The 21,930-nt window shown below is 41.1% G+C and overlaps 1 protein-coding gene and 1 pseudogene across 1 annotated transcript in view; both read right to left on the bottom strand.

The window, feature by feature from the left end:
* Window positions 1–21,930, bottom strand: part of LOC126459831 (lachesin-like) — a gene marked incomplete at its 5' end in the record, with an annotated part of 666,568 nt that overhangs the window by 526,367 nt on the left and 118,271 nt on the right. The gene's annotated exons all lie outside the window — the stretch shown is intronic.
* LOC126421140 (5S ribosomal RNA) lies at window positions 4,836–4,953 on the bottom strand (annotated as a pseudogene).

Below are 21,930 nucleotides of genomic sequence, written 5' to 3'. Positions count from 1 at the left end.
ATACATCGACGTTCTGACGTAACCCCAGAGGAAGAAGTGCACTGGTGTGAGATCGAGCCATCGCGCTGGCCATGGGACAGGAGCTCCGTTTCGATTCCACCGATTAGGGCACCTGTTACTCAGGTATTCGTAGACGTTAACATCGTAGGAGCTAGTACACCATCTTGTTGAAGCCACGTACTTTCACGAACATCAAGGGGTACAGTCTCCAAGAACTGTGACAGCCTATCTCTCAGAAACACTGGGTAACGTGGGCCAGTTAAACGGAAAGGCAGCAAATAAGGTCCTCTTACGTGATGCTGGACAATGCCCGCCCATACGTTGACAGAGAATCGTTGCTGGTTGCCACCGATGTGGGTGGCGTGGGTATTGTCCTCACTCCAGATACGGTTGTTGCAACTGTTGAAAATAACATCACAGGTAAATGAGGCCTCATCCATGAACAATATGAGGTACGTTGTTGTTACGGGTTGTACGCTGTGTATGTCCATAACACAATAACTATGCATTTCCTATGATTGCTTCTCTATCTCAATGTAACCGGTTGTGGACCCTCTATCACCTGTTTCAGTTTGACCCAATAGGTTTGTGAAACCCTGTATGGTCTATCTAAAACGTTCTGGGTGTCAAGATATCTTGAACAAATACAACTTTCTCTTACAAAGTGTTTCCAATGATTAAACGATGCTCTGTACAGTACAGTTATTTAGTAAGAGCGAATAATTGTTTTTGTCATTTTCCAATTATTCAAGCATAGTCATACTTCGTGAATTGAAAAAAAATATATGTAACTCAAACGTTTTTCTCATCTTTGATTGCGTAAGATATCTCTGTAATTTTGTCTCTGAGGAGTATTAACAGATTACGTAACTACGTGACGATTTATGCTTCAGTTTTCCTAAAGATGAGTATGAAATACTCTCATGTGTTTGCGGTCTAGTGCCTACAGACCGTGGTATCAACCATTCACACAGCTCATTCGTTAGCAGTCCTTCCGTAACATCGTGCAGTACTTCAGTGATATTGTGCAGTACTTCTTTGATATTGCGTACCTGTTCGTTCTGGCTGCTGCCATACTTCAGAGTCACATATCTTAGCTGGACTGTCGTCTAACACCAGTTCACGATTAATCGACATCTTTAGAAGGAAGGGCTGGTCCACTTCCAAACCTAATGTGACGTACAGTTCTAATTTCATTACTGATTCGGAATTTCACTATGCATTGTACATGTATTTATACTGCCTTTTGTCGACGTACCTAAATTAGACAAACACCATTAAATGTAGTTGTACAAATCAACATAAATATTCATTTCTAGTTCAGTTGGCCAACGGCCTTGCCGCAGTGGTAGCACCGATTCCCGTCAGATCACCGAAGTTAAGCGCTGTCGGGCTGGGCTAGCACTTGGATGGGTGACCATCCGGTCTGCCGAGCGCTGCGAGGCAAACTGAGGAGCTACTTGATTGAGAAGTAGTGGCTCCGGTCTCGGAAACTGACATACGGCCGCGAGAGCGGTGTGCCGACCACATGCCCCTTCATATCCGCATCCAGTGACGCCTGTGGGCTGAGGATGGATCGGCGGCCGGTCGGTACCGTTGGGCCTTCCAAGGCCTGTTCGGAAGGAGTGATACGTGTAGTCCATTACTGATATGTCAGCCATCACTGCGGCTAAAAACACTTAGTCTTTTACAACAAGTGAAGGTATCCCGACAAAGAAAAATTAAATTCTTCGACTGAAGTGGGCCACGCTGTCATCAAAAGTCCGAACCTGAAGTTATACAAGGCTTAAAGTGGCACAAGCTTTCTTAGGAACTTCAAACGTTCCTTCCTCCGAGAGGTTGCGAAGGATGCGGACGCACTAGAAAACCATATACGAGTATCTCGCCACTGGACCGCAAGACAAAACACTCAGATCCTAACCTTCCTCCCCAGGTTGCTACTAGTGTCCTAAACAACCGCCTTGACGGGGAGAGAAATCTTCAATCAAAAGTTAAGAATCAGTAGGACACAAAAACAGTCGTCCCATATGAAACAGTTTTGTTCCATGAAACAACAGTTTACTCGATTCATTCAGCCTAGCACACGCCTTCCGATCACAGATTTCTCCATTGGCTAGTAATATTCTCTACTTACACATGTCTGCCGACTGTCAAAATGGTTCAAATGGCTCTGAGCACTATGGGACTCAACTTCTGAGGTCATTAGTCCCCTAGAACTTAGAACTAGTTAAACCTAACTAACCTAAGGACATCACAAACATCCATGCCCGAGACAGGATTCGAACCTGCGACCGTAGCGGTCTTATGGTTCCAGACTGCAGCGCTTTTAACCGCACGGCCACTTCGGCCGGCTGCCGACTGTCACTTCTGAAACAGCTAATGGGCTTTTGTCTTATGTAAAATCAGTAAGGGGTTCGAAATCATCTATTCATTCACTCAGAGACCGGAGAGAGAAACGGAAGATGACGGAGAGAAGGCCGAAAGACTGATTTCCGTCCTCCGAAATTGTTTCACTGGTTAAGATCGTAGCACAGTCCATCCTCTCAGTCATCGGAGGAACTTCTAAATGGCAGGTATTGAGGTAACCGATTGCGGAACAGAAAAGCACTTGCAATCGCTTACTAGTGGAAAGGTATCAGGGCCACATGAGATATTTATTAGATTCTACAAAGGTTACGTGAAAAAGTTTCTTCCTCTTCTATCAGCAGTTTATCGTAGATCACTGGAGCAACTATGAGTACCTAGCGACTGGTAAAAAGCGCAGGTCATCCCCATTTTCAAGAAGGGCCGTGGGATATATGTACACAGTCATAGACCTATATCGTTGAAGACAATCTGTTGTAGAAATATGTAACATGTTTTATGCTCAAGAATTATGACTTTTTGGAGAACTAAACTTTCGTCTATAAAAATCTACACGGATTCCATAAACGGAGACCTTGCGAAACTTACCTCGCGCTGTTGCTCCATGAGATTCATAACCGCTAAAGACAACGGCTCTCGGGTTGATGCCGTTTTCTTTGACTCCAGTAATGCACTAGACACCGCCCTACACTGCCGATTAACGTAAAAAATTGACTGGATTCGTGTTTGCAGACTGATCTCAACGCATCCCTCGTAACGGAAAATAATCGACAAATGTAAAGGTGATTTCCGGAATACCTCGAGTAAGCGTAGTAGGACCGTTATTGTTTCTAATGTGTGTAAATGATCTAGTAAAAAGCGTCGAATGCTCTTTAATTCTGTTCTCTGAAGATGCGACACTCTATGACAAAGTAACAAAACCAGAAGACAGTTTCGATTTGCAGAATAAGCTGTAGAGGGTTGGTGAATGGTGTAGGCTCTGACAGTTGATGCTGAACGCAAATAAATGTAATGTAACATATTGCGCATATATAGGAAATGAAAGTTATTACTGTATAATTACGCTATTACTGATAAAATGCTACCCTAAAATATCTAGAAGTATCTACCCTAAAACATGTAGGAGTAAGTCAAATGACCACATAAAACAAATAGTAGGAAATTTGGAAATTTGTGGTAAGTTCCTATGGGAACAAACTGCTGAGGTCATCGGTCCCTAGGCTTACAAACTACTTGAACTAACTTACGCTAAGGACAACACACACACCCATGCCGGAGGGAGGACTCGAACCTCCGACGGGATGGGGGGGAGGGGGAAGGGGGGTGCGAGTCCCCCGAACCTGCCAAGGCCCCTCATCACACCGCACGGCAAAATAGTAGGAAAAGGAGATACGAGACAGATTTATAGGAAGAATCTTAAGAAAAAGTAACTCATCCACGCAGGTTAGGAGGTACCAGGTAGCGGTAACGGAAGTACTCTTCGCCACACACCATGAGTTGGCTTGCGGATTATGAAATGGATGCAGGGGTTAGATGCTGAATCCACTGCCATCTCTGCTCAGCGCCCCGCATGAGTGGGCAACAAAAATTTCTAACTTCCCTCAACAGACACCCATGCTAGACTTCTCTCCGCTTCTTTACCCAAAGGCCTCCTGTAACAGGTCATTTACATCTTTCGTCTCTGCAGCCATGGCTTGACTGGCTTCTATTTATCTCACGTAGTCGAGATGCTCCTCGTTTCATAATAGCAACCCACTGTAGTGAGTGTGCTGTCTTCCGTCAGTATTTCGGGTACTATCAAAAACACCGAGAGCGCACTGGTTAGCATACTGGCCTCGCATTCGGGAGGACGACGGTTCAAACCCGCGTCTGGCCCTCATGATTTACGTGTTTCGTGATTTCCCTAAATCGCTTAAGGCAAATGCCTAGGCCCTAGATGGTTCCTTCGAAAGCGCACTGCTGCTTTCCTTCTCTACCCTTCGCTAATCCGAACTTGAACTCCGTATTTAATGGCCTCGTTGCCAAGGGGACGTTAAACACTATTCTCCTCCTCCCTCCCCTATCATAAACCACACAAATATTAGGAAGAATTCCACTGATGTCATGGGAAAACCATACTCGCCAGCTAAACGTCAAAGACACAGTCAGTCACGTCTTCTGAAAGTCGAGCAGACGCCCCCGCTCGCCATATTAACCGAAAACTCCGCCCTGCTCAAGTGATAGGCTTTTGTGTTGACTTTGAAACACATTTACTCCAGCAAAACTTCTCCCGCACAGGCCATGAAGGCCCAAAGGTACCGACCGGCCACCGTGCCATCCTGAATCCACAGGCGTCACTGAATGCGGATAGGGAGGGGCATGTGGTCAGCACACCGCTCTCCCGGCCGTATGTGAGTTTCCGAGACCGGAGCCGCTACTTCTGAATAAGGTAGCTCCTCAGTTTGCCTCACAAGGGCTGAGCGCACCCCGCTTGCCAACAGCGCTCGGCCGAACGGATGGCCACCCATCGAAGTGCTAGCCCAGCCCGACAGCGCTTAACTTCGGTGATCTCACGGGAACCGGTCTTACCACTGCGGCAAGACCGTTGGCCTTTACTCCGGCAAGGCCTGTAACTAATATGTTACACGGTGCATATATTCAATGGTTTGTTGTTTATACGTTTTTCTTAAGTTTACATTTGACCATGTTCTCAGAGCTCAGCAATTAAAGTGCACTTACTACCAACTAGGTAGATTTATTTTGGTATTAAAATAAATCCTTCATTCATTATGGTGTTCACAATTACACGGTACGGTGGATAAACATAAAATATTATTAACCATTTTTGCGACGACAGGAACGTAAAATGTACCTGTAACTGTAACCTCACAATGACAGTTGCACCATTCTTTTCACTATTAACTATCGAAAATTGTTGACTCATTTACGAGAGATATTCAATAATTAAAGAGACAAATTGAGGAAGAAAAAACTGTTTGTTTTTACAAAAGGAGACTCTCAACAGAATCATCACCAATATTTATACACTTGACCCAGCGATGAACTAGTTTGTTTTATCTAACTATTACAAAGAAGTATTGTTATTTGAGCCACTTTTCCACTAATTTTTTGACCTCAGCTTTGTTGCCGTACTTTTTTCAATGTGACGCCTCCCTGAGTGTAGCAAACAAATGCAAATCTGAGGGAGCCAAATCGGGACTGTACGGACGACGAAGTATTGCCTCCTAACCCATTTTTCAATGGTTTCGTGAGTTAGCTGGTGGTGTGCGTACCAACAGTGTCGTGTAGCAATACCTCGCCTTTTCTTTGAGATCCGCAACGCTTTTCTCTCACTGACGCTTTTACTTTTTCCATCATCATGTCAGAGTAGGACACACTGCTTATAATAGGCTTATCTTCCAATTAAGGCGGGTTGAAAGCGAGGGAGTTGACACTTCAACTGTTCGCCACTCACTGAGGTTCGGCCATTCTTGAACTTTTATAAATACGTATCAAAATTTCTCGGTTCATACAAATTTCACCATATTGTAAAATCTCTCGGAAATGATTTTTAGCGGTTTTCGTGAACGTTGTTCAACTCATGTGGAAACTTCAAGGTACATGCCACCGTTCAATGCAATATTGAGGTTAGAAACAAAACAACTTCTATCCATCAGCTGTTCTCAGCTCATTCCAGGGATGCTAATTTAAAATCATGAAATTACAAAACTCCTCCTGCTAATTGTTTAGTTATTAAATGTTTGTTTCTTTAATTATTGAATGTCCCTCGTATATTATGTCTTAATTACTTTCGCCTTTACACGGAACGTAGCTAAAAACAATCGCTTTGTGACTTGTGCTAAAACGATGCGTTATCAGCTCCTGATCAATGAGCTTTTAGCATTTTCCCAATTAATACTACGAGAAATTAAATTAATGTTATTAACTGCGGACGTGTACTGAATACAGTAAATGTGAAATATCGTTGTATACTTTTTTATAATTTTACAGCAAGAAGTTGTTGTTTATTTAAAACTCGATTTTTCTATTGGCTAAGTTCTTATCTTCAAGTGATCGAAATATGCGTTATTACAAATGTATGACGTTCTAAAAGCCATACCACTGTCGTCGTAATTATTCAGACGGGAGACGGAAATACGAAGAGCAATATATCGAGTCTGCACGAAATAATTCACACCTATGATTACGGTTATTTTCCGCCCTACAATCATACAGATAAATCATTCTCTACCACGTACTGCGCGAACAACTGAGAACACAGAAGTGCAAAGTAGTCACCTCAGGCTTAACATGTGACATATCAACACGAACTATTCGTCCTACATATGTTAAAAAATACGTCCTAACAATGTGAAATGCGGAGTTACCCAATCGAAACTGGTTACCAGTTGTAAATAAACAACAACAAAAAACTATAGTATCTGGTTTGCAGTTGTTGTTGTTGTGGTCTTCAGTCCTGAGACTGGTTTGATGCAGCTCTCCATGCTACTCTATCCTGTGCAAGCTTCTTCATCTCCCAGTACCTACTGCAACCTACATCCTTCTGAATCTGCTTAGTGTATTGATCTCTTGGTCTCCCTCTACGATTTTTACCCTCCACGCTGCCCTCCAATGCTAAATTTGTGATCCCTTGATGCCTCAAAACATGTCCTACCAACCGATCCCTTCTTCTAGTCAAGTTGTGCCACAAACTTCTCTTCTCCCCAATCCTATTCAATACCTCCTCATTAGTTACGTGATCTACCCACCTAATCTTCAGCATTCTTCTGTAGCACCACATTTCGAAAGCTTCTATTCTCTTCTTCTCCAAACTGGTTATCGTCCATGTTTCACTTCCATACATGGCTACACTCCATACAAATACTTTCAGAAACGACTTCTTGACACTTAAATCTATACTCGATGTTAACAAATTTCTCTTCTTCAGAAACGATTTCCTTGCCATTGCCAGTCTACATTTTATATCCTCTCTACTTCGACCATCATCAGTTATTTTACTCCCTAAATAGAAAAACTCCTTTACTACTTTAAGTGTCTCATTTCCTAATCTAATCCCCTCAGCATCACCCGATTTAATTTGACTACATTCCATTATCCTTGTTTTGCTTTTGTTGATGTTCATCTTATATCCTCCTTTCAAGACACTGTCCATTCCGTTCAACTGCCCTTCCAAGTCCTTTGCTGTCTCTGACAGAATTACAATGTAATCGGCGAACCTCAAAGTTTTTACTTCTTCTCCATGAATTTTAATACCTACACCGAATTTTTCTTTTGTTTCCTTTACTGCTTGTTCAATATATAGATTGAATAACATCGGGGAGAGGCTACAACCCTGTCTCACTCCTTTCCCAACCACTGCTTCCCTTTCATGCCCCTCGACTCTTATAACTGCCATCTCGTTTCTGTAGAAATTGTAAATAGCCTTTCGCTCCCTGTATTTTACCCCTGCCACCTTCAGAATTTGAAAGAGAGTATTCCAGTTACGTTGTCAAAAGCTGTCTCTAAGTCTACAAATGCTAGAAACGTAGGTTTGCCTTTTCTTAATCTTTCTTCTAAGATAAGTCGTAAGGTCAGTATTGCCTCACGTGTTCCAACATTTCTACGGAATCCAATCTGATCTTCCCCGAGGTCCGCTTCTACCAGTTTTTCCATTCGTCTGTAAAGAATTCGCGTTAGTATTTTGCAGCTGTGACTTATTAAACTGATAGTTCGGTAATTTTCACATCTGTCAACACCTGCTTTCTTTGGGATTGGAATTATTATATTCTCCTTGAAGTCTGTGGGTATTTCGCCTGTCTCATACATCTTGCTCACCAGATGGTAGAGTTTTGTCATGACTGGCTCTCCCAAAGCCATCAGTAGTTCTAATGGAATGTTGCCTACTCCCGGGGCCTTGTTTCGACTCAGGTCTTTCAGTGCTCTGTCAAACTTTTCACGCAGTATCTTATCTCCCATTTCATCTTCATCTACATCCTCTTCCATTTCCACAATATTGTCGTCAATTACATCGCCCTTGTATAAATCCTCTATATACTCCTTCCACTTTTCTGCCTTCCCTTCTTTGCTTAGAACTGGGTTGCCATCTGAGCTCTTGATATTCAAACAAGTGGTACTCTTCTCTCCAAAGGTCTCTTTAATTTTCTTGTTGGCAGTATCTGTCTTACCCCTAGTGAGATAAGCCTCTACATCCTTACATTTGTCCTCCACCATCCCTGCTTAGCCATTTTGCACTTCCTGTCGATCTCATTTTTGAGACGTTTGTATTCCTTTTTGCCTGCTTCATTTACTGAATTTTTATATTTTCTCCTTTCATCAATTAAATTCAATATTTCTTCTGTTACCCAAGGATTTCTATTAGCCCTCGTCTTTTTACCTACTGGATCCTCTGCTGCCTTCACTACTTCATCCCTCAGAGCTACCCATTCTTCTTCTACTGTATTTCTTTCCCCCATTCCTGTCAATTGTTCCCTTATGCTCTCCCTGAAACTCTGTACAACCTCTGGTTCTTTCAGTTTATCCAGGTCCCATCTCCTTAAATTCCCGCCTTTTTGCAGTTTCTTCAGTTTCAATCTGCAGTTCATAACCAATAGATTGTGGTCAGAATCCACATCTGACCCTGGAAATGTCTTACAATTTAAAACCTGGTTCCTAAATCTTTGTCTACCATTATATAATCTATCTGATACCTTTTAGTATCTCCAGGATTCTTCCAGGTATACAACCTTCTTTCATGATTCTTGAACCAAGTGTTAGCTATGATTAAATTATGCTCTGTGCAAAATTCTACAAGGCGGCTTCCTCTTTCATTTCTTCCCCCCAATCCATATTCACCTACTATGTTTCCTTCTTTCCCTTTTCCTACTGACGAATTCCAGTCACCCATGACTATTAAATTTTCGTCTCCCTACACTACCTGAATAATTTCTTTTATCTCGTCATACATTTCATCAATTTCTTCATCACCTGCAGAGCTAGTTGGCATATAAACTTGTACTACTGTAGTAGGCATGGGTTTTGTGTCTATCTTGGCCACAATAATGCGTTCACTATGCTGTTTGTAGTAGCTAACACGCACTCATATTTTTTTATTCGTTATTAAACCTACTACTGCATTACCCCTATTTGATTTTGTATTTATAACCCTGTAATCACCTGACCAAAAGTCTTGTTCCTCCTGCCACCGAACTTCACTAATTCCCACTATATCTAACTTTAACCTATCCATTTCCCTTTTTAAATTTTCTAACCTTCCTGCCCGATTAAGGGATCTAACATTCCACGCTCCGATTCGTAGAATGCCATTTTTCTTTCTGCTGATAACGACGTCTTCTTGAGTAGTCCCCGCCCAGAGATCCGAATATGGGACTATTTTACCTCCGGAATATTTTACCCAAGAGGACGCCATCATCATTTAATCACACAGTAAAACTGCATGTCCTCGGGAGAAATTACGGCTGTAGTTTCCCCTTGCTTTCAGCCGTTCGCAGTACCAGCACAGCAAGGCCGTTTTGGTTAATGTTACAAGGCTAGATCAGTCAATCATCCAGACTGTTGCCCCTGCAACTACTGAAAAGGCTGCTGCCCCTCTTCAGGAACCACATGTTTGTCTGGCCTCTCAACAGATACCCCTCCGTTGTGGTTGCACCTACGGTACGGCCATCTGTATCGTTGAGGCACGCAAGCCTCCCCACCAACGGCAAGGTCCATGGTCCATGGGGGAGGTTTGCAGTAATTACAGGAAAACTACAATTCCGTTAGTGTATTTTCTCCCTGCTTTACTACTAGAAGCCGCTTGGAAGCTTGAGCCATCTAGTGATGTACCAGGATCACTTGCTCTAAATAGTTTTCGATATGAAAGCACGTTAATCGCCTTACATGCGCTTTGTAGTTCCGCCACACTGCCGACTGCGTAACGAGCAGTTTTTATTAAGCGAGTGAGCGGTTCGTGCTAATTGAGCTCCGAAGCTGTACGGCCATGATTGCCCACCTTGATTAAAATAGTATTAATTAATAGAGTTCGTACTGCCTGCTGCAACTGAAATGGCACGTCGATGACCGTAATTCAGATAGTTAGTCTATCGATAGAGTTCTAATTCAATATCGAGTGCTTTTTGCTTTCATCACTTTATAACTTCTCCCTGAGTAGTTTTATTGGAAGCGTTTCGTTAGGGTGATGAAAAAGGATTAGCTCCTACCGTATTAAATTGAACTCGTTATCGGAAGCTCACTTGAAGGAATAGTTTCAGAATATTATCTGCTGTTTCTGTGCTTCCATCATTCTAATTTACTGCCACCTTTTAATTTGCAATTATATTATTTTCCACTCCGTTTTTCGCGCTACAGGAGCACGAATCTTAACAGGCGTTAGTACCTACTTAAAATACATTGCAGAATATTGAAGGACTGGTAAGTCGTAACCGACTTCGTAACAGAAGTCATAGAAACTAGCTGCAATGACGACTAGGGCTTGAAAGACACCAAACTTAGCAGCCGTGTCAACAGTGACTGTTTCAAACTTCAGAAGTGTAACTAAATAGCTGTAGTTGAACATATTAACCAAACAGGACACAATGTTACAGCAGATGACGCCCTCATTAACGACTTATTTTAGAGAAGACCTGGAGAATGGCTGTCTTAGAAAAAATGGAAATATTCATCCATAGTTAAAAATGGAATAATGAAAACTTGTATGAAATGGAGGATTTATAACCCACAGTTCTTCACCGAATTTATGTGGTTTTTGCTATTGAACTCTCTTTCATTAACAAAATAGACCATGAAAATTTGAAACCTCCTTAAGATTCGGGTATAATTAGGATTAAATTTCAAACTAATTAAATACAGCCTAAAAATTATCACGAACACAAGAGAAAGTAAAGATTACGTTCAAACTGTGCGTAGGAACATAACGTAGAGACTACAGTTTTAAATTCATAACACTTTATTACAATATAATAACATCCTTTCGATGTTATTTATTACATAGCTACCATTTTTGGAAGCCTTCAGGCCTTAACTGACACTGAGGGGGTTAACTGCAATCGTACACACGAGTCCATCAGTGGGCATTATGAATAACCTTGTATCCGTAGACAGTGAGAACGATGTATTTACACCCATCGACGACATCGGTATTACAGTTTACGGGAACAAGTTCAGTGATGATGGCCACCGATGGACTTGTGTATACGATTGCAGTTAACCCCGTCAGCGTCAGTTAAGGCCGCCAAATGGTGTATTGGATCACCGAAACTAGTAGCTATGTAATAAATAACATTCAAAGGACGGCTGGAGTTGTTCCATCTATTACATAAGTGAACAGTCGAAGTCCCTCAAACCTTCGGTCAGAAGGATGGACATACAAAAACTTTATTACACTCTTTTACATCAAATAAATAGCTGTAACCAAAAAAAACTTTGTTATTAATTATAAAGGTTGTTACAAACGGGCACAACACGCACTCAGGCTGCAGATTATGCCGACGAGAAAGGAGCACACTTGTAGCAACTAACTTAATGATTTCACTTGCCCACAAGCCGCCCCGAGCTCTGAACTGTACAACACAGCGGCAGTAAGAGTACATAATCAATAAAAATATTTTCGTAAATAAGCAAACCTTAAAAGCTAGCTTTAAATAAAATATACACGCCGTCAGTTAATCTTACCGCAAAATTACTCAGCTGTTACTTTACTTGAAAAAGACAATACTCTCTAGCAACAGGCGTCCACTAACAAATATACATCTACGTGATTACTCTGCTTTTCACAATAAAGTGCCTGGAAGACGGTTCAATGAACCATTTTCAAGCTGTCTCTCTACCGTTCCACTCTCGAAAGGCACGCGGGAAAAAACGAGCATTTTAATTTTTCCGTGCGAGCCCTGAGTTCTCGTATTTTGTCGTGATGATCTTTTTCTCCCTATATAGGTGGGTGCCAACAGAATGTTTTCGCAATTGGAGGAGAGTACTGGTGATTGAAATATTATGAGAAGATCCCGTCGCAACGAAAAACGCCTTTGTTTTAATGATTGCCACTCCAATTCACGTACCATGTCAGCGACACTGCCTCCCCTATTTCGCGATAAAATAAAACGAGCTGCCCTTCCTAGTATTTTTTCGATGTCATCCGTCAGCCCACCTGATGCGGATCCCACTCCGCACAGTAATACTTCAGAATAGGGTGGACAAGCGTGGTGTAAGCAGTCTCTTTAGTAAATCTGTTGCACCTTCTAAGTGTTCTGCCAATGAATCGCAGTCTTTGGTTTGCTCTACCCACAATTTTACCTACGTGATCGTTCCAATGTAGGTTATTTGTAATTGTAATCCCTAAGTATTTAGTTGAATTTACAGCCTTCAGATTTGTGTGACTTATGGCGTAATCGAAATTTAGCTGACTTCTTTTAGTACTCATGTGAATAACTTCACACTTTTCCTTATTCAGGGTCTATTGGCACTTTTCGCACCATACAGATATCTTATGTAAATCATTTTTTAATTCGTTTTGGTCATCTGATAACTTTAGAAGACGGCAAATGACAGCATCATCCGCAAACAATCTAAGACGGCTACTCAGATTGTCTTCTATGTCGTTAATATAGATCAGGAACAATAGAGGGCCTATAACACCTCCTTGGGGAACGCCGGATATTATTTCTGTTTTACTCCATGACTTTCCGTCTATTACTACGAACTGTGACCTTTCTGACAGGAAATCACGAATCCAGTCGCACAACTGAGGCGATACTCTGTAGGCAAGCAGTTTGAAGACGCTTGTGAGTAAGGTGTTCAAAGCCTTTTGGAAATCTAAAAATATGGAATGAATAGCACTTATTGCTTCATGAGTATAAAGGGCTAGTTGTGTTTCGCAAGAGCGATATTTTCTGAAACCGTGCTGACTATGTGTCAATAAATCGTTTTCTCCGAGGTACTTCATAATGTTCGAATACAGTATATGTTCCAAAACCCTACTGCAAATCCACGTTAGTGATATAGGCCCGTAATTCAGGGGATTACTCCTGCTTCCCTTTTTGGGTATTGGTGTGTCTTTAGCAATTTTCCAGTGTTTAGATTCGGATCTTTCTGTGAGCGAGTGATTGAATACAGGGTGTTACAAAAAGGTACGGCCAAGCTTTCAGGAAACATTCCTCACACACAAATAAAGAAAAGATGTTATGTGGACATGTGTCCGGAAACGCTTAATTTCCATGTTAGAGCTCATTTTAGTTTCGTCCACCTACGCTCAATGGAGCACATTATCATGATTTCATACGGGATACTCTACCTGTGCTGCTAGAACATGTGGCTTTACAAGTACGACACGTGGTTCATGCGCGATGGAGCTCCTGCACATTTCAGTCGAAGTGTTCATACGCTGCTCAACAACAGATTCGGTGACCGATGGTTTGGTAGAGGCGGACCAATTCCATGGCCTCCACGCTCTCCTGACCTCAACTTTCTTGACTCTCATTTATGGGGGCATTTGAAAGCTCTTGTCTACGCAACCCCGGTACCAAATGTAGAGACTCTTCGTGCTCGTATTGTGGACGGCTGTGATACAATACGCCATTCTCCAGGGCTGCATCGGCGCATCAGGGATTCCATGCGACGGAGGGTTGATGCATGTATCCTCGCTAACGGAGGACATTTTGAACATTTCCTGTAACAAAGTGTTTGAAGTCACGCTGGTACGTTCTGTTGCTGTGTGTTTCGATTCCATGATTAATGTGATTTGAAGAGAAGTAATAAAATCAGCTCTAACATGGAAAGTAAGCGTTTCCGGTCACATGTCCACATAACATATTTTCTTTCTTTGTGTGTGAGGAATGTTTCCTGAAAGTTTGGCCGTACCGTTTTGTAACACCCTATATAATTGCTAAATATGGAGCTTTTTATCAACATACTCTGAGAGGAACCTGACTGGTATACAATCTGGACCGGATCACACAATAACTTTAAAAGAAACTTCAACACACATATGAAAGTAAAGCAACCAGCACACTGACAAACCAAATTCACATAAGGTGAATAACGCTCAGTGCTGTTAGAACCAGGGTAAAATACGCTGAACAGTTAAAGCAAGGGCAATGAACAAAGTTTTACCGACTTGCAGACGCTCACCCACATCATAAGTAAAGTCGAATTCTGTTTAACCATATTGAATGACTTTCCTTCACCGCACAAGGCCTTCCCAGTGTGACGCCAACAAAGACGCTTAGCAATGAACATCTTCCACTTTAGCGAGCCAAAAAATAAATGCCACTGCCCAGTACCGGTGCAATGGCCAACTCGATCCACTGCATCGAGGAACTTTCTGCATGCCGAGCGCCGTCTCTCCATATAAGCCTGTCACGACAACTTAATAACACGTCAAAACACTGCTCGGCCCCCACTGCTGTCTGCTGCAAGTTTTAAGTTATACTCCGGCACCATACCACGTGGCTGCCGTACACTCAGACTCAACGAAGGACTACAATCCTCTCGGTGCCAAACTACCACATTCACTTTCCCGGTTCATCACTGCCTACACCGTTCCGCGCTTTCCTCCTTTAAGCTCCGGCACTGTACGCTCGTCTCATCGCGGTGAGCGATACATCGTGAGCCGACAGCATGACTTTCTGCAGTCGATAACAGACCGTCTCACTGTGTTAGAAAATCCGTAATGATTAGAAGCATGTTGTTGTGGTGATCTAAAGACCGAAAACTAGTTTAATGCAGCTTTTCACCTTAGAATATCCTGTGCGTGCAAGCGTTTTCATCTCTGCGTAACTGCTGACACCTACATCCATTTATACCCACTCACTGCAGACAGAACTCCAACAACTTTTAGCCACCACATTTCCATCCACTACTAAACTGAAAATTAATGACTTGAGTTCAAAGTATTAATGTTCCAAATAATATTCATTTAATAGTTCGCTATGAAACAGCTTTCGGCTTCTTAGGCCATCGTCACATAACTAAATACTAAACAGGTAGTCCATACAAGTTCGTAGTTACACAAAGATTGCTGTACAAAGTTAAGTGATATTATGACTACACCGATACAAAACACAAGCATAATATAATACCTAAATGGATTCTGAACAAATGTATCTTGTATTACAGTATTTTCAAATATTAAGGCTACACGAAAATACATTATAAAAATGTTCTATAAGTGATTCATGGCACAGGTTACTATGTCATATGGACAAACTGGTGAGTGTGACGAACAGACCGAAAAAAGGCGTGAGGAGATGAAAGAAGTCTTTGGAAATGGCTGTGGAGCAGTTACAACAAGCTTATTACCTAATAATGAGAGAAATAATAAGTGGCTGCTGCTACTTTAATAAAGGTGAGTAATGAAGGACCAGTCAGGATTCTTTTAATGTTGTTTATTAATGGCCAGAAATTCAAGTAATGTTAGTTTTGTGCCTTTAGTTCCTTTATCGAGAACACCACATTTCATATCATATGGTTCAAATGGTTCAAATGGCTCTGAGCACTATGGGACTTAATCATATCATACGAATGACATTCATGTAGAGCTTGTTCAGCAAATGTGGAATCTTTCTTTTTCAGTCTCCAGCTCCTTTCACGTTCAGTCACTCTAGTAGTTATAGCTCCACCTGATTGACGGAAGTATAATGTGCCACAGGTATTTCAAGAAATTGTATAAATTCCACTCTGTTCTAAAGGTGGAACCTCATCTTTACTGTTCAACCAGACGGTAGCCAATAGTACTACCAGCGTAAAAAACTGGAGTATACTTCCTGAGTTTCAGTTTCCCGGGAAGGACCTATGAAGTCTTATCCACATATAGCTTGCGGGCCCATTTGTTATCAATGTGGTTTTGTGCTATCTGAGGTGGATAAAGGAATGCTGTTATCTTCTGTCTCTTCTTTTTCGTGGGTACGTTGTCAGATAGTGTAGGACAATAAACACGGCTGTATGTTATTTCTTTAATTATTTTCAATTCGTTTTCGAAATCTGGTTCGGTTTTGTGGTACAGACGGTGGGCGGTGCACCTTGGAATGGAAGGTTGTATATTCGTGTGTTATGGGATGCTGGGAACTAGCTAGTATTACTGTGTCGGTTGAGATTACTATCTTGTATGTCTTAAAGGGATGCTATTACTTACTGACGTCAGTGGTGAGGTATGAAAATTTATTAGTCTCCTGCGAACTCCAGCGTAAAATTGATTTTAAAGCGGTGTGAATTCAAATATGGGAATCCTATTGCTAACCCATCTGATTGACTGTACAGAGCCCGTTTAAAATGAGAATAATTTTAAGTATGTTTCAGTTGCCATCCTCATATTTTCTGTCTTCACTGGATTTGTTCTGGTTGTAAGTAACCATTCTGTTAAAATTCCTATTGCTTCTGCAACAGGAATATTAGGAAACAGGCTGCTAACATCAAATGAGACCAGTTTTGCACTAGATGGAACGGGTACATCTTTTAGTTTTTTCCCTAATGCAAGTGAATAGCCATTCCTGCTTTGGTTGAAATTTGATTTTCGTTTTAATAAGCGAATGTAACTCTTTTGCTAATTTATCGTAAGGTTAAGAAACTGAAGATGAAGAAACTGAAGAATAAACAGGTCTTTTTGGAACACCTTCTTTGTGCAACTTGGGTAATCCATGTAACCTAGGTGCTACTGGGTTCATGTTTGTGAGGTATTTGGAATCGCTACCAGTAAATATCTATTTGCAGGTTTTAAGAAAGTTCTTCACTTCCATATCATATTTCATTGTGAAATCCTTAGTTAACTCAGAGAACTCTACAGGATTGAGGAATGTCAAAACCTTTCCAATATTCTGACTCACTAAGTAACACTAGATTGTCCCCGTTGTCACCCTTGGTGGCAATCACATCTTGAGAAGGCAGTTTTTTAATGTAGACAACGCTCTTTGCTACGTATAACTAGAGTTGAAGATACCAGTATTTACAGTTTCTACTTCATGAGCTATCAGATGTTTCGTAGACACATCGTCTGACAAAGAATAGTGAAGAATCACTTTCAGTATGTCAAGCTGCTTTCGGAAATATTGGATTTCGGAGTATATTCAATTCCCATACTAAAAATTTGGAATCCCTGAGAAGAGAAATTTAGATTTTATATGTTAATGACACGCTCTCCAAATTGTTGGTGTTCAGTGATTGTTGGGACTCGTTTCAGTTCAGATAACTGTTCGATTTTAGCTTTCTAGCAGCGGTACATCTGGTTCATCAGGTTTGTTTTGGCAGTCAGTTCTTCTCGGACTGGTTTGTCAAATACTTCTAGTTCACGGGGATGTAGGAGTGACGTAATTACCAAGTGAACAACTTTCAAATGTAAATGCACATTATCACACAACAAGTACCCCTTTTTATTTCTTTATTCGCCCACGTCCTTTCGGCAACACGGACAGCTTTCTTATCAACTCATTTCGTACTTCTTGACTTTACCATAGCGTAATTCGATGCTATGTTTACTTTTAAGCACTCAAGATTGAACGAAATCTGTTGTGTGGCTTTATAGTTCCGTTCCACTAAACTCTAGCATATGAGAGAAAATTGAGCTATGTTGGCACATTTGATAATATTTATGGAATATTCCGCTGGTTCTGGGAGGAACATAGAAATATTAATAACTTGAATATAGAGTTTTAATGTTCCAGTATAATATTTAACTGAAACATGCTTAAAGCAAAATCATTTTCAATTTCAAAAGGCTCTGTATGTTACTGTGTGAAGTCAAGCGCTGGCACACCAGTTGGTAACGATAGAGAAGAGATGGCTGTGAGAAGAAATCAGCTAATCGCATGCTGACCGTACCTCCCTACAGGAAGACAATGCTAAAACAGTGGCTCCTAGGTGAAGAGGGCATAAGCGCCCTGTCCAACAGGTCGCGGCCCAGTTGAATAGCAGCTTCAAGACAAGGGACTTGGATAGAAGAGTCAACGCTCTTTACTTCAGTTGTACCCTCTGTGTAGGACAGACTTGGAATTGTTTATACTGAAGGTGATTTATTATTTCGTATGTCGCCCTTTGCTTGCGACTCATCTGTGTAATAAACAAAGCACTGTAATGCTATCATTTTGTAATAAAACTCTTTAATATGATTTTTTTGAATTGTTCGTGTAGCGCAAGTATGTAGCATTCCTAGACTGCACATATTTGACGACGAACATGGAGACTCAATACTGTATAGTCAGACAGATGGGTTAGCAATGAGATCCCCACCGAGCCCCTTATCGGCTGAAATGGTTATGAATTATTTTTAGCAAATATTTTAGGTAAAGAGCCCGTAAGTTCTAAAATATAATACTGGACTAGGTAAGTGGATGATGTGCTGTGCTTGCGAACAGGTACCACTAGGCAATTAAATAAATTTTCTTGACATTAGAATTCACACCACAGTAAAATCAACTTTAAAATGTGGGGATGGGAGGAGGCTATCAACTTTTCAGACTTAACACTTATTTAAGATACACGGGAAAGTAAGCCGCGCGGGATTAGCCGAGCGGTCTGGGGCGCTGCAATCATGGACTGTGTGGCTAGTCACGGAGGAGGTTCGCATCCTCCCTCGGGCATGGGTGTGTGTGTTTGTCCTTAGGATAATTTAGATTAAGTAGTGTGTAAACTTAGGCACTGATGACCTTAGCAGTTAAGTCCCATAAGATTTCACAGACATTTGAACATTTTGAACACAGGAAAGTAACCTCAACTGACTCAGTAATACCAGCCAGTTCCCAGCATCCCATAACACACAAATACACAGCGCTCCATTCCAAGGTGAACCGCCTACTATCTGTGCCACAAAACCAAACCAGATTTCGAAAACTAATGCAAAATACTTAAAGAAATAGCAAACAACAATGGTCGTAGTCCTACACTATCTGACAACATACTCACCAAAAAGAAGAGACAGAGTATAACAGCATTCCTTTACCCACCGCAGATAGCTCAAAACCACACTGATAACAAATGGGCCCCCATGCTGTATGTGGATAGGACTCAATAGATTCTTGCCAGGCAACTAAAATCCAGGAAATGTACTTCAGCTTTCCTCAATAGTAATACTGTTGTCCACCGTCTGTTCAACAGTAAATATAAGATTCCACCTATACAACAGAGTGGAATTTATAGAATTTGCTGAAATATGTGTGGCAAATTATAAATAGGTCAATCGGGTGGGGCTATAACTACCGGACTGACTGAACATAAAAGGAGTTGGAGACTGAAAAAGAAAGATCCCACCTTCGCTGAACATGCTCTGAATGAATGTCATTCATGTTATGTGAAATGTGATGTTTTACATGAAGAAACTAAATGCACAAAACTAACATTACTTGAAGTTCTAGCCATTAATATCCACCAGTCAAAGATTTGGCTTATATATTCACATGGTCGTAATATCTAAATATACTGTAATGCGAGATTCATTTCTTTAGAGGCTCTTTAGGTATTACATTATGCTTGTATTTTGTATCGACATAGTCATAAAGTGTCATATAGCTTTGTACAGCTATCTGTGTACAGCTAGGAATTCTTTCTGAGATTGTGTTTACTATGTGTTTAGTATTAATTTATATGACGATGGCCTAAGAAGCTGAAAGCTGCTTCATAACGAGGTGTAAAATAAATACTATTGTGGATCATTAATACTTTGTATTCAAGTTATTAATATGTCTATGCTCCTCCAAGATCAGACGGAATATTCCATAGACAAATGCCATCAGAAAACACATGTTAGTATTCAATAGTAAGAAAATTCTCATTACTGGGAAGGTTTTCCTTGCTATTGCTAGCCTGCATTTTGTATCTACATTGGACAATCGTTGTTTATTTTGCTGCACCAATAGCAGAACTCAGCTAATGATTTAGTGTCTCATTTTTCAGTATAATTCCTTGACATCCTCGAATTTAAACATACTATATTTCCATGTCCTTGTTTTATTATTATATGGGTCTATATTCAATCACTATGCCTTTTTAATTTTAGCATAATTTCATTTTTGAGTTTAGGATTAACAAGTCATTCACATTCCCGCTTACTATAACACAGTTCATCTCCTAACTTCAAAGATGTTTCGTCTACGTGTGCAGAAAAGATTAAAAAGTGACAAGTAATATAACGATTGACACAGTAGCATTATTTTGGCTGCCGCCTTAATTCTGATATATATTGGTGCTGATTAAAGAAGATGCTGTTAGTGTACTTGACGAACTTACAAACAGTGGAGAACAAAAATTCTGATAGCACTAGCGATGGAAGATGGAGAATAAGCCAGAACAGGACAAATATTTCTGATGTACAAGCGGTCCAGAACACAAGACATAATACTACGCATATTCGTATTAAATGTTTTGTATTGTTCTTTTTGCCTGGTGATGAGTTCGAACTTCGGAACGAGTTGCAACAATAAAAAGCAAGTTACAATGTTGTTGTAGGACATCATCATGTTCGCTCGTCTATGAATACAAAATTACACCCAAGGTCTGCGACCGTGAAAGAGAACAATAATAATAATATTTCTGTACGCTTCACATTTCAGATCCGGCCCATTTGGGCAGTTGCAGTTCCATTTAGCCACGTATGGGGACAAGTTGGTAGTGGGACAGATTGATTCATTCGTGAGACAACATGTATTAAACTGCCGCGTATGTTTGAAGTCCTACCCCATGAACCATGGACCTTGCCGCTGGCGGGGAGGCTTGCGTGCGTCAGGGATACAGATGGCCGTACCGTAGGTGCAACCACAACGGAAGGGTATCTTTTGAGAGGCCAGACAAACGTGTGGTTCCTGAAGAAGGGCAGCAGCCCTTTCAGTAGTTGAAGGGGCAACAGTCTGGATGATTGACTGACCTGGCCTAGCAACATTAACCAAAACGGCCTTGCTGTGCTGGTACTGCGAACGGCTGAAAGCAAGTGGAAACTACAGCCGTAATTTTTCCCGAGGGCATACAGCTTTACTGTATGGATAAATGATGATGGCGTCCTCTTGGGTAAAATATCCCGGAGGTAAAATAGTCACCCATTCGGATCTCCGGGCGGGGACTAATCTAGAAGACGTCGTTATCAGGAAAAAGAAAAGTGGCGTTCTACGCATCGGAGCGTGGAATGTCAGATCGCTTAACGAGGCAGGTAGATTAGAAAATTTAAAAAGGGAAATGGATAGGTTAAAGTTAGATATAGTGGGAATTAGTAAAGTTCGGTGGCAGGAAGAACAAGACTTTTGGTCAGGTGAATACAGGGTTATAAACACAAAATCAAATAGGGGTAATGCAGGAGTAGGTTTAATAATGAATAAAAAAATAGGAGTGCGGGTAAGCTACTACAAACAGCACAGCGAATGCATTATTGTGGCCAAGATAGACACGAAGCCCACACCTACTACAGTAGTACACCTTTATATGCCAAGTAGCTCTGCAGATGATGATGAATTTGAAGAAATGTATGATGAGATAAAAGAAATTATTCAAGTAGTGAAGGGAGACGAAAATTTAATAGTCATGGGTGACTGGAATTCGAGAGTAGGAAAAGGGAGAGAAGGAAACATAGTAGGTGAATATGGATTGGGGCTAAGAAATGAAAGAGGT

This window comes from Schistocerca serialis, chromosome 1, assembly GCF_023864345.2.
Source record: "Schistocerca serialis cubense isolate TAMUIC-IGC-003099 chromosome 1, iqSchSeri2.2, whole genome shotgun sequence".
In the NCBI taxonomy this organism is placed as follows: Eukaryota; Metazoa; Arthropoda; class Insecta; order Orthoptera; family Acrididae; genus Schistocerca; species Schistocerca serialis.
This window is presented reverse-complemented; position numbering and strand designations above follow the sequence as displayed.